Source organism: Grampus griseus (genome assembly GCF_964374135.1).
Source record: "Grampus griseus genome assembly, chromosome: 6".
NCBI lineage: Eukaryota > Metazoa > Chordata > Mammalia > Artiodactyla > Delphinidae > Grampus > Grampus griseus.
In genome coordinates this window covers 102,283,772-102,297,760 of record NC_139000.1, presented here as the reverse complement: position 1 = coordinate 102,297,760, position 13,989 = coordinate 102,283,772, and positions in this window count along the sequence as shown.

Sequence of the window (13,989 nt, the reverse complement as noted above, 5' to 3'; positions counted from 1 at the left end):
GTCCTGTGTCACTTTGCCCCTCTTGAGCACGGTTGCAATGGAATCCTTCCACGGTAACTGATTCAATTCAATTTCTGGAATAAGCAAGCCCAGCGAAAGTAAATCCTTACCACATTTTATAGTGTCTCTCATTATCAAAGTGACCTCATAGACTTGTTTCCCAAGCATTTAAAGCCTGGTGACCTGACAGTTTTCTACTCAGAAATGACCACGTAAAACAGTCCAGCAAAGTTCCCCACAAGGCAAGAACTGAGGAAAGTTTATTTTGCTGGCAGTGCACACAGCTTTTCGAACAAGTAAGTTCTTCCTCAGGTCAATTAAACCTGTGTTCAGTAAAATCGCATGGGAGGCAAGAGGGCTGGGAATGTCAGTTATTGATTACCTCTAGGTTACACCTGGAGAGAGGCTCTCCTGACTGAACTTGATTAAAAATCATTTCCAAATCTAAATTTCCACAACATCACATCATTTTCCATTATTTCCATCCATCTTCTCTCCTCCCTGCCCCCACCCCTCTGAGCTTGCAGACTGAGGGTTCTGCGGAAGGTGTTCCAGTCATGTGTGCTTCTCAAATTGTACATCATTTAGCTGAAAGACAGCCTGACCCTGGCATGAGCCAGGGCACCACAGGGAAAGTAATGGATGCTTTTCTTGTCAAGGTAAACAGAGAATTACGGCAAAGTACTCTTAACACTTCATTTACTAGCATCATCATGGAATGAGATCCTCAACACAAGTGCATTTTCCAGGGCTCAAAACCTAGCTATATTTCCTACTTTACATAAGTTACTTAAGCTCACAAAACCTCCATTCCTCAGCTACAAGACGGAGATAATAACGTTTGTCTCACCCATTGTTTTGAGTATTAAATGAAAGAATACATGCAACGCCACTACCTATAGTTCCTGCCACATTGTAAATACACTTTGAATGTTAGTTCACTTCCCTAAACTCTGAAAGTGTCAAAACTCCAAAGGAAAAAAAATATATCTCTTACTTCCCTGACTCGTTGGTAAATATGCTGTATTGATGCCTCAGCCATGGGCTGGCCTCATTTGCTAATAAGATGATATCTTGTATCTAATGGTAGAACATTCCAATCATTTACATAGATAAACTCAATAAAATAGAGCTAGATGCCAAAACTGGACAAAAATGAAATTATACCCCTAGGGTGTTGAAGTTTTTCCAGAGAATATATGAAAATAAGAATTTTTTAAATTTGATCATGGATTCAGTTCTATTGTGAACCAAATAATATGCCTATTTGCAGCAATGGTCTATTTCTGTCACCATAAGATACGAAAACGACAAATATTTGTGGCAAGGGAGGAACTGGGTTCAAATGCTGGCTCTTCTACTCATTAGTTGTGTAACCTTAAGGAAAGATCCTCTCAATTCTGAGCCAGAGTTTCCTCATATGTAAGATGTATATTGCCTTCCTGAAGGGACATGCACCTGGTTCATACTAAGTCAACAAATGATAGCTTCTTCAAATTGATTTATACTACTGAAAATGAGATTAATTCCACTGATACATTCTTCCAACAGGTTCCATTATTTACTTATATTGATCATCTATGATTATCAAGTTCACACTATTGGATAGATGTAAGGGAAAAAGAGAAGGGGCCCCAACATTTATTTTCTACTCTATACAAGGCACTGGGCTACATGCTTTGTTATTTGTTCCTACTAAAATCTGTATGAAGGAAGAACTAGGCTGCCCATTTTATTAACACCTAAGGAAACTGAGGCTTGCAGAAGTTAAATGCATTGCCAATGGTAAGTAGCAGAGCATGGATTAAAATCAGGGCATGTCAGATTTCAAAGCCCACATCCTTCAGTTCATCAGACATGGAGGTATTCCTTAGGGATTATAACGGATGGGAAGCAACCTGCATTTTAAGAGCATTTCTTTTTCAGAATCCTGAGAGAAGCAAAGAATCTCTGTGTGTACTCTAATGAGAGTAATATTTTCCCCAATTTATTGGTTCCCTTTTATTTAGCATTTCCCAAATCCTTGAAAAAGTGAATAAGGAAAAGAATTTTTCTTCTAGTTGACTGTGAAAAATGGGTTCATCAAAATGCACGAATGTTTCTTGATTACAATGGCATTTTCTCTAAGTCTTTTGTTTTACATACTATCTGAACCTATCACCTTCACTAAGTTGTGGCTCTTCTCTCTCTCATTCCTTTCTTTCTTTTTATTCGAAGGGTACCCGGGGGTTAAAAGATGTACCTACTTGTAAAGACAGAAAATCAAAAGTAATACTTTTATGAAAACATTTCCATTGATCAGAAGGGGAAAATGGATGCTTTTCCCCTTCTGAGACCAAAACAAGCATTCTTTTGAGCTAAAGTGAGCCCTTCACACCAGGGTAATACCTATTGGAAGTTTGTTCTGTGAAAAAGCAACACATCAGGTAAAATTCAGACATGTCCAGCAGAGTATGTCTTTGTCCAGAAGGTGGAAGAGAAAGAACGTTTGTTGAGAGCATGTGCAACTGTCTTATACCCTGTCTGAGGTTATAGTTTTCCCATGACCTTACAAGATAGGGACCTTTGTCCCCATTTTACAGATAGGAAAATTTAGGCTCAAAATTGGTTAAGTAAACTTCCTTTCAAAAAGTCCTAGGAAGTGGAAGAACTGGGATCTGAATCCCATATTTGACTGACTCAAAATAAAAGTAATTTTCATTTATTGTATCCCTGTCACATGCCAGGTAATTTACATAATGATCTCTAATGCTCACAACAATATTACAAGGTAGGTGCTGTTCTCTTCATTTTTAAACATCAGGAGACTGAGGTTTAGGTAGGCTAAGAAACTTTCTCAAGGCCACATGGTTAGGAGGAGGTAGAGAGCCAAGATTTTAACCTCGGCTTACCCGTTTCCAAAGCCATCCCTTTTCATAGCGCCATGCAATCTCCTGCCAGAGTTAATGACCATGCTGACCTTAATTAAGACAAATTGGGGGACTTCCCTGGTGGAACAGTGGTTAAGAATCCGCCTGCCAATGCAGGGGACACGGGTTCGAGCCCTGGTCCAGGAAGATCCCACATGCCGCGGAGCAACTAAGCCCATGCACCACAACTACTGAGCCTGCACTCTAGAGCCTGCAAGCCACAATTACTGAGCCCACGTGCCACAACTACTGAAGCCCACGTGCCTAGAGCCCGTGCTCTGCAGCAAGAGAAGCCACCGCAATGAGAAGCCCGTGCACCACAACGAAGAATAGCCCCCACTCACTGCAACTAGAAAAAGCCCGCACGCAGCAATGAAGACCCAATGCAGCCAAAAATAAATAAGTAAATAAATTAATTAATTAAAAAAAAAAAGAAATTGGTAGTGGATGTGGAAGCAAGAAGAACCTACAAGAGAATGCCACTGTATTCTTGGAATTCATGCCAATTAGGAAGCAAATGAAAGGCATGGTGAATATGTGTCATGCAGTTTGAGAAACAGATTTTTGAAAATGAAAAAAAAAAAGAAGGGAAAAAAGGAGTCAACCCATGGGACAGAGAAAAAGAAGAACTACAAGTTCCTAAAGTAAAGTTGTGACAATAGTCATACCTAATGTCAGATAGAAATGTAAGTGCAATAATCTAAAGAAATCCATAACCCAAGAAGGTCTCTGATATTAAAAGAATAGGAACAAATGAGGGGAAAGTCTCTCTGAGAACCTCGGGCATGTTTTCTGATTAAAAAAAAGGTACTCAAAATAACAAAATGATCCTTTTGTAGTTAACTCTGGGTAAACATTAAAAAAATAAAATATAAAGAATATGAAGTATAAAAAATAAATAATAATAAGTTAACAGTCAGCAGACACAACACCTGCCTTAGTTGCATTTACAGCTGTATTGTCATTCTGGGAAAAAAAAGGATTCTCTAGTGATTGGTTCCTAAGAGCCCCACACAGCTGTGTGGGAGAATATGTAGGATCCCCAAAGTCACCAGCCTTCGAGTTCCAAGTTAAATGTTAAAATATCTTATGGAAGGAAATTGGTGAATAGAATTAAAAGGATGCAGGAATTGGGGGAGGAAGATGGCAAGAGGATCTAAGAATGATGGAAAAAAGAAGACAAGAAGTGTAAAGTAAACCGCATCTGTGTATACATATGGTTGAAATTGGAGTTAGATTAGAAATTACTCAGAGGCTAATTAGTGCTCAGAGAGAATGCCTTTGTCACGGCTTGATCTAAGTACTTTGTTATATCCATGAACAATGAGGGTTGGGCTGTGCTGCCTCAGGGTAGTGAGTAATGGCCTGCACCATCTGTGGCTGTTTTCAGGCACCTGAACCCAGGAGGATCCACCCTCTGTAGGAACCATCACACACTGGGTATTGAGTGTGTGCAGTCTTCACTGCCTGGGCAGACCCCTTGCAAGAGTAAGGAGCCCTGATCTTGGAATAAGGAAGATTGTTACTGGGAATAACCTGAAGTCACTGTCTTGGAAAGGTTCTCTTCTCTAACGAGTCCTTTCTTTTCTTTTCCTTGTCTCTTCTTTTCTTTTTTAAACGGTGTAAGAGTAATAGATGTTGTACTACTGTTCTTCAAAGAAGGAAAAGGAAAAGGAAATGCAGAGTGGAACTGCCTGTGACAGAGGGGAAAGAAGATGAGGAAAGTGACCGTAGATGAGAAATATGGAGGAGGAGGAGGAGAAGAAAAAGAGGAAGAAGAGAAAGAGGAAGAGGGGGAGGAAGGAGGAGAAGCAGCAACAGGATTCAGAAAAAAAGGTAAAAACAGAAAACTGTTTTTGAAAACCTTAAAGGTAAGTATGAGAGACCATGGATTATTGTTAGGTGTTGGTGTCATACCTGAGAATCACATTTTCTCATTTATAAAATGAAGGTAAATGTACACAATCCTTGCATGGTTTTGTCAGATTAATAATACCAATCATTTCATGAAGTGTTGACAGAATTAAGTGAGTTAATGCATGTAAAGTGCTAAAAGCATGTCCAGCACACAGAAAACGTTGAATATTGTTAGCAATCATTGTCATTGTTGTTGTTAGTAATAATATTAGTATTATTGGAAAGTGTGTAAAGTGCCAAACATTGCCAGATGTATGTAAGTTTTTAATAAATGACTATTATGACAATAATAGAGTTATTGTTACTATTGTTATTACTATTTGAATAAAAATGGGACGTAAACCTAACTAAAACATTAATGAAGAAAACATACCATAAATGAAAAGACAGAAAACAAGGAGACCATGGGAAAGCACAAAACAAGATCAAAGTAACGTTAAGTTAGACAAAAGTTGAACTTTCATACAATATAGCTATATATCACAAATTAAAAACAGAAAGTGAAACAAGGAAAGAAAACAATTTCATGTTAGAAATGGGAAGAAAATATAATTTGCTGATACTGTGATTCTATGATAGGAAAACATGAGAGTGTCAACTGAGATATTACTAAAACTGATAAGAAAGTTCAGAAACATAAGTTGAAAGATAAGACGGCAAAAATCAAGATTGTTTCTCTATACAGAGATATAAACAACATGTAAAGAAATAAAATCTCATACACAATAGTGTATAAAATAAAACTAGATTTAGAGCAAGAATAAGAGCGAGAGAGAAAGATGTGGATATACTGATACACTCATGATATCTAAGGAATAAACTAAATAAGAAGTGTGCAGACTTTGACAAAGAAAGTCATAGTCTTTGCTCTTGGACAAAAGGCTTAAATAAGTTCAGAAATAAAATATATTTATTGTGGGGAAGATAAAATGATTATTAAATTTATTTAGAAGAAAAAAACCACATGAAATTTAGCACACACACAAAAAAATAGAAGAGCAATGAGAGCTAATTTTCCCAACCTGTACTAAATAAAATATAAAGCTGTACTAAGTGGAATACAAGGCACAACTGTTAAGTGCTTTACATGCATTAACTAATTTTATCTCATACATAACATTGCTGTGAGGTAGGTACTATTTTTATCTCCACCCAAGACAAAAGCAGAGCAGTCAGCTTAAGTAACAACCATCCCCATTCACACAGCTGGTAAATGTGGGACTGTATTCAAATCTAGGCTTCCCATCCCCAGAGCTGGTACAAGATGTTTTAGAACTTAATATATGATAAAGTTTTAATCATGTACATAACTTAAAATGTCAAATAATACCTCAAAGCTTCAAACGAAATGCAATGTCTCACTGATACACCAAATTCCCACACCCCAGAGGCTGCCACTTTCAATTATTTTAGTGTTGCTGTTACTATCTAACCTTATATTTCTAAGTGTAAAGCTTACATTGCTATTTCTTGATATTTTCAAGTTTAGACCTTATCTATTGACTTCCAAGTCGGAAAGATGAGAATTTATCTCTCTTTGGCACAATAGTTTCCTATCCTCACCTTACGGTAATTAAACAACAGTTGGTTAAAACAATATTACGTTATAATAATATAAATATTATTCACAAAGTCAGGTGTGGACCATGATCATATTTTCCTTCTTGTAACAATGCTCCACCGCTTCTTGGAGTTAACTGTTGTCCCATTTTCTTAGTTGTTTTGTCTTCCATGTACCTATCACTAATTAAGCCCCCCAAATCTCTTTTATAATTATAAATGTCCTCTTGATATAAATCAAACACATCAATCAATTCTATTAGTTTCATTTTCATTTTTCCTTGGAAATATCTTGATGTGTGCCATCTTCCTGCTTCTATCCAGAAAGAATGGTCTCTAGACAACCTTCACAGATGCCATCTGGCTAAATCACTGTAATTCCAATTCTCTCTTGTGTTGAGTTTCTTCTTCCTGGATCTTGTGTTTTTCTTTCTTTCTTTTGTCTTTTTTAAAATAATCCCCTCATATTGGTGACACATATCCTCAAGTGGCTTCCTGAGAAAGTGTCTAAGGGATGTACAAGTTTAAAAACTTGCTTTCTCTGAAATGTCCTTATTCTACTCTCACAATTAAGTAAAGGATAGTTTGGATGAGTATGAAATTCCAGGTTGCAAATAATTTTACCTAAGAAGTTTGAGGACATTGCTTCTAGCTTCCAGTGTTGCTGTGGAGATGCCCAAATGAATTCTGATTCCTGATCTTCTATATGTGACTTGTTTGGTTTTTCCTCAATGGAAACTTTTAGGTTCTTCTTTTTAACTACAGTGTTTTGAAATTTCACAGTCATGTATTTTGGTGTGGCTATTTTTTATTCCATTTCCGGGCATTTGATGAGAAGTTTCAAACAGGGAATTCATGTCCTCAGGTTTGAGTAATTTTCTTATACTATTTCTTTGATGATTTCCTGGTTATATTTTCTTTATTCTCCCTTCTTGGAACTTCTGTTAGTCAGATGTTGGGCATTGTGTGTTGGTCATCTAATATCCTCTCCTTCCTTTTTTGTATTTTGATGCCTTTCTGAGAGATTTCCTCAATGTTACCTTCCTTGTTTTCTACCAACATGATTTATTTCTACTATCACATTTTAATATGATGTTTATAATAGAGTTATGTTTTGTTCTCTAAATGTTTTATATATACATATGTATACATATATTCTATCTATACATACATATATACTTATTATATTCCCATTTTGTTAATACAATATATTATCTTCTCTTTTTAAAGATATTGCTTTTATTTTGTTTTGAAGTTTTCTTCTGCTTGTCTTGGCTTCTTCTGAGTTCCCTTTTTCTGTTTGTCTATTGATGTCTCTTTTTCATGTTAAAGACGTTTTTCATATGTTTGTTGAAACTTGGCCTGTGTTCTTATTTGAAAGTGTGGCATTTAAAGCCTAAACACAAGAAAAAAAACCCAGGATAATCCTCCAAAATTTCAACTCTTCTTGAAGGCATCAGAGTACTGAGGTGACATAGCAACTAACTGGCCTGAAATGGAAGGAAATGCAAGCACTTCCACAGAGAGGTGGGACATGAGTACTGATTCACCTATAGCAGAGCACAGGGGGCAAAGAGCACTACCATACAAGTGAGTAAGAATTCAGCTAAAATTTTTTAATGAAATGCTAAAGGCTAGCAAGAGAGACTAGAACCCCTGGATGCTATAGATAAAACAGGAGTCTGCACTCAGTCCCACATTCTTCTCCATGGACTTACTCATGGCTTATCTGGAAAAGATTGGAGGAAAGGTGGAGATCGGAGAAAACCTCCCTTGGTGATGGAAGACTGGAGTAGGGTAGTGGGTGCACTGCAGAAAAAGTACAAAGCCCTTCCCAGACACTTCTCTCCAAGGAAGAAAAGCCTTAAGTCTTTGGAGGCAGGGCAGGAAACCCTGTTACCCCAGGATCCAGTAGAAAACCCACTTCACTGGGAGAAAAATAAAATTTAAAAAGTCTAACCCTCGGATGAGGCAGGAGGCTATCCTGGGCTCCATAAGAGGTCAATCACTGGAGAAGGGCAATGATCACTGAGAACTGTGTCCCCCAAAAGATATGTTGAAACCCTAAGCCGCCCCCCCTCAAGTAACTCAGAATGTGACCTTGTTTGGAAATAAGGTCACTGTAGGTGTAACTAATTATGTTAAGATGTATTAGTTCTTAGTATTATATCAGTGTATCATAGTGTATATTATATGGTACTATATACTAATATAGTACTATATTATACTGGTATTATAATACTAGTAGCAATATTATATATTAGTATTAGTTAACATGAGTACTGGAGTATGGTGGGAACTTAATCCATTAAAACTGGTGTCCTTATAAAAAGACTGAAATACAGACACAGACAGAGACACTGGGAGAACACCATGTGAAAATGAAGACAGAGATTGGAATAAACGATGCACCTAAAAGCCAAGGAACACCAAGGATTGCCAGAAAACTATCAGAAATTAGAAAAAAGGCATGGAACAGATTCTCCCTCAGAGCCCTCAGAAGGAGCCAAACCAGCTGACACACTGATTTCACATTTATAGCCTCTGGAACTGTGAGAAAATAAATTTCTGTAGTTTTAAGTCATGTGATTCTTTATTATAGCTCTAGGAAACTAATACACCTGGAAAGAAGAAAGATGAGAGATCTTCTCTGAGGCACACATAAAGAAGGCTTAAAGCTGAGGATACAGCAGAAATACTGAGAGAGAGAGAAAAAAAAGAAACGACAAATGAGCCTCCACCCTAAACATAAGGTAATACTAGAAGAATTTGAAGCCTTGATTCACTGAAGATGACAACAACAATAAAATGCAGAACTAGCTCAGTTACTGTTTAGATTGACACAGCCCCCTGTATATTGACCTTGTAAAACAGTATGCCTATTTCCAAACACAAATACTGTTTACCTGAGGCTTTACTGTTCCACACACAATAAAATAAGAAAAAACAACCCACTGAAAAGAGACAAAGCAATCAAGAGAATCAGATTCAAATATGAACAGATATCAGAACCATAAGATAAAGAATTAAAAATAACTATGATTAATATGTTAAAGATTCCCATGGAAAAGATGAACGACATGAATGAACAGATGAGGAATTTTAGCAGAGAGATAGGAACCATAAGAGTCAAATATAAATGCTAGAAATAACACACACAAACACACAGAGTACTAGAGATGAACAATGTCTTTGACAGACTCATCAGTAGACTCAATACAGGTGAGTAAAAAATAAGTGAACTTGAAAGCAGGTCAAAAGGAATTACCCAAACTGAAATACAAAAGAAAAATCAGAGTGAAAGGAAGCGAAAAACAAAACAGAAAAGACTGGGCTTCCCTGGTGGCACAGTGGTTGAGAGTCCGCCTGCCAATGCAAGGGACACAGGTTCGTGCCCCGGTCCGGGAAGATCCCACATGCCGTGGAGCGGCTGGGCCTGTGAGCCATGGCTGCTGAGCCTGAGCGTCCGGAGCCTGTGCTCCGCAACGGGAGAGGCCACAACAATGAGAGGCCCGCGTACCGCAAACCCCCCCCCCCCACAAAAAACAGAAAAGACTATCAAGTAACTATGGGACAATATCCAAAGATTTAAAATTTTAATCCCAGAGGAGAAAAGAAAGAAAAAATACTTTAAAAGATAATAAACAAGAATTATCCAAGAATAATAAATGACATCTTCACAGATCCAAGAAACTCAGAGAACCTCAAGCAGGGTAAATTCTCCCTCCTCATTTCCCAAAGACAGATTATATTCAAACTGCTAAAAACCAAATTTAAAAAGAAAATCATGAGAGCAGCAGTGAAAAAAAAAGACATATTACATACTTACACAAAGGTAAGAATCACAGCAAACTTCTTGTTAGAAAATATAAAAGCCAGAAAACAAGAGTAGCATATTTAAAGTGCTACAAGAAAAAACAAAACAAAACAACTGTCAACCCAGAATTCTATACCTAGTGGAAATAAAAGTGAAGTAAAGACTTTTCCAACAAACAAAAATTGAGAGAATAAATTACAAGCAGACTTGTCCAACAAAAAAATGTTAAAGGAAATTATTCAGAGAGAATTTATAGCTGAACAAAGAAAAAAAGAGAAAAAAACTTGCTTCTGAACAAAGAAAGGACAATCTCCAGAAAGGACGAAATCTTATTTTAATTGCTCTAAAGAAAATTGATTATCCACAGGAAAAAAATTAGCAAGATGCTAGATTTTAATTCAAACATATAAATAATTACATTAAATGCAAATGGTCTAAGCACATAAAGTAAAACATAGAGCTTGTCAAATTGGATTTTTTAAAAAAGCAAGATCCAGCTATACTTTTTCTATAGGAAGCACACTTTATACATATAGACATTAAAAAGAAGAAAAAGGATATATCATTAAAAATTTTAATTTTGAAAAATGCTAAAATAGCTATATTAATATCAGACAAAATAGACTTCATAACAAGGAATATTACTTAGAATAAAGAAAGACATTGCAGGGCTTCTCTGGTGGCGCAGTGGTTGAGAGTCCGCCTGACGATGCAGGGGACACGGGTTTGTGCCCCGGTCCGGGAGGATCCCACATGCCGCGGAGCGGCTGGGCCTGTGGGCCATAGCCACTGAGCCTGCACGTCCAGAGCCTGTGCTCCGCAAAGGGAGAGGCCACAACAGTGAGAGGCCCCCGTACCGCACAAAAAAAAAAAAAAAAAAGAAAGACATTGCATAAAGGGGTAAATTCACCCGGAACATATAAGATAATTGTGTATGCACCAAAAACACAGAGCTTCATAATACTTGAAACAAAAATCGATAGAACTGAAAGGAAAAAATAGACAAATCCATGATTGTTGGTAGAGACTTCCACATTGTTCTATCAGTAACAGATAGAATGTGTAGATAGAAAATTGGTAAGCATATAGAAGACGTGAATAGCATTAACAACAGGTTTACTCTTGAACTAATGAAAGAAATCAAAGAAGACCTAACCTAATAGATATACCATCATTCATGGATTGGAAGACTCACTATTGTTAAGATGTTATTTCTCTCCAAATTGATCTGTGGGCACAATGCAGTCTCAGTCAAAATCCCAGGAAGAATTTTTTTTTTGTAGAAATCAACAAGCTAGTTCCAAAACTTACATGGAAAGACAAATGAACTAAGATAGCCAAAATAATTTTGAAAAAAAAGAATAAAGTTAGAGGACTCACACTACTTTAAGACTTACTATAAAGCTATAAAAACTAGCATGGCATGTTATTAATGAAAAAACAGATAGGTAGGTAAATAGAATGGAACAGAATAGAGTCCTAAAACAGCTCCCCTCCCAATCAACGTAAATGTAGTCAATTTTCAACAAAGGTGCAAACACAAGCCAATGAAGAATGGATAGTCTTTTCAACAAATAATGCTGGAACAACTGGAAATTTATATGGAAACAAGGGAACCTCAACCCATACCCTACCTCATACACAAATATTAATTTTTAAAAACTATAGACTTAAATGTAAAACATACAGATATAAAACTTCTAGAACAAAATATGGAAGAAAGTCTTTGTGATTTGGGATTAGACAAGGATTTCTCAGTTATGATACCAAAAGTATGATCCCAAAATTACATATTGATAAGCTGGACTTCATAGAAAATAAAAACCTTTGCTCTTTGAAAGGCACTGTTAAGAAAATGAAAACAAAAGCCAACAGATTGAGAGGAAATGGGAAACAACCCAAATATTCATCAACTAATAAATAGATAAAATTAACTGTAGTGCATCCAAATATTGGAACTCTACTCTGCAATAAGAAGGTAAGAATGGATAATGATGTACCCAACAACATGCATGAGTCTCAAAGAAGCCAGATCAAAAATCTACATTTACATGACATTAATTATATTTACATGACATTACATCTAAAGGCAAACCTTTAGTGACACAAAACAGATCAGCGCCTGCCAGGGACTGGGAGGTTGGCTATCCAAGAGTCAAAAAATAATTTTCATGCTTGATTAAATTGTTCATATATTTTGACTGCGAGGGTAGTTACACAAGTGTATTTTCAAAATGCACAGAACTGTATATTTAAGAGTGTATTTTATTGTGTGTAAATTATGCTTCAATGAACCTGATTTTTCAGAAATGCTAATTGCAAGCTTCACGTGCATGTGTAAATTGTGAGCTTCCCTGGTTGACATGTCTCAACGCCTATAAATTTCCCCTCCTAATTTTTGTGGGTTTAAGCCTTTGTATTCTTTTATTGCCATTTTAATTGGGCTTTTAGGAGAAAGAGGAGATAACCATGTGTGTTCAATTTGCCATGTTTAATCAAAAGTTCAGAAGTGGTATTTCAAATCAGTGAGAAAGGCTAGATTACTCGGTAAGTGGAGAGGAGATCTCATGTTGTGTATGTCAACACACACATGCAAAAGGTAACTATCTGAGGTGATGGATGTGTTAACTAACCTTATGATGGTAATCATTTCATAATACGTACATATAACAAATCATCATGTTACACAGCTTAACCTTACACAATGTGATTTGTCAATGATATCTCAATAAAGCTACGAATAAAGTGTGAAATTTCTGAATTAAGACAAATAAAATAACAAAAAATACTAGAAATATATTCCTAATATACATGATAGATTCAGATTAATGTCCTTAAAGCACAAAATACTTCTATGAATAAGAGAGAAAAAAAGATAAGAATCTAATTTTAAAAGTCAAAGGACATGAAAGAGTGGTTCACAGAAAGGAATATGGATGGTAAATAAAATTATTGTAAATCTTTGACCTTTTTTGTAACTAATAAATCCTAAATAAACCTATATACCTTTGTTCTATAAACTGGATAATTTTCTTTTCTTTAAGAACAATACCAAATGACTGATAATGGTGAAGGCAACTGGCTATTCTCATGCAAATGTAAATTTGGTTCAACTTTCCTTAGGGCAATTTAGCAATCTGTATATAAATGACAATTTAGCAAGACTGTATATTAAACCTTAAATGCATAATATACCCTATAACCAGCAATTCAATCTCTGGGAATCTTTCCTAAGCAAAGTATTAAAAATGTGTACAAAGATTTTTGTTACAAGAATATTAATCACAATGTTGTTTATAACAGTAAAACAAAAAATGTGAGCAATTGCAAGTTGATAAAATACAGCCTTTTAAGAATAATGCTGTAGGGGAATTTAACACCCCACTTTCCTCAATGGACAGATAACCCAAAATGAAAATAAATAAGGAAACACAAGTTTTCAAGGATACATTAAACAAGATGGACTTAATTGATATTTAGAGGACATTCCATTCAAAAACAACAGAATACGTTTTCTTCTAAAGTACTCATGGAACATTCTCCAGGATAGATCATATCTTCGGTCACAAATCAGGCCTCGGTAAATTTAAGAACATTGAAATCGTATCAAGTATCTTTTCTGACCACGATGCTATGAGACTAGTTATCAATTACAGGAAAACTCCTGTAAAAAATACAAACACATGTAGTCTAAACAATACACTACTAAATAACCAAGAGATCACTGAAGAAATCAAAGAGGAAATCAAAAAATACCTAGAGACAAATGACAATGAAAAAACGACG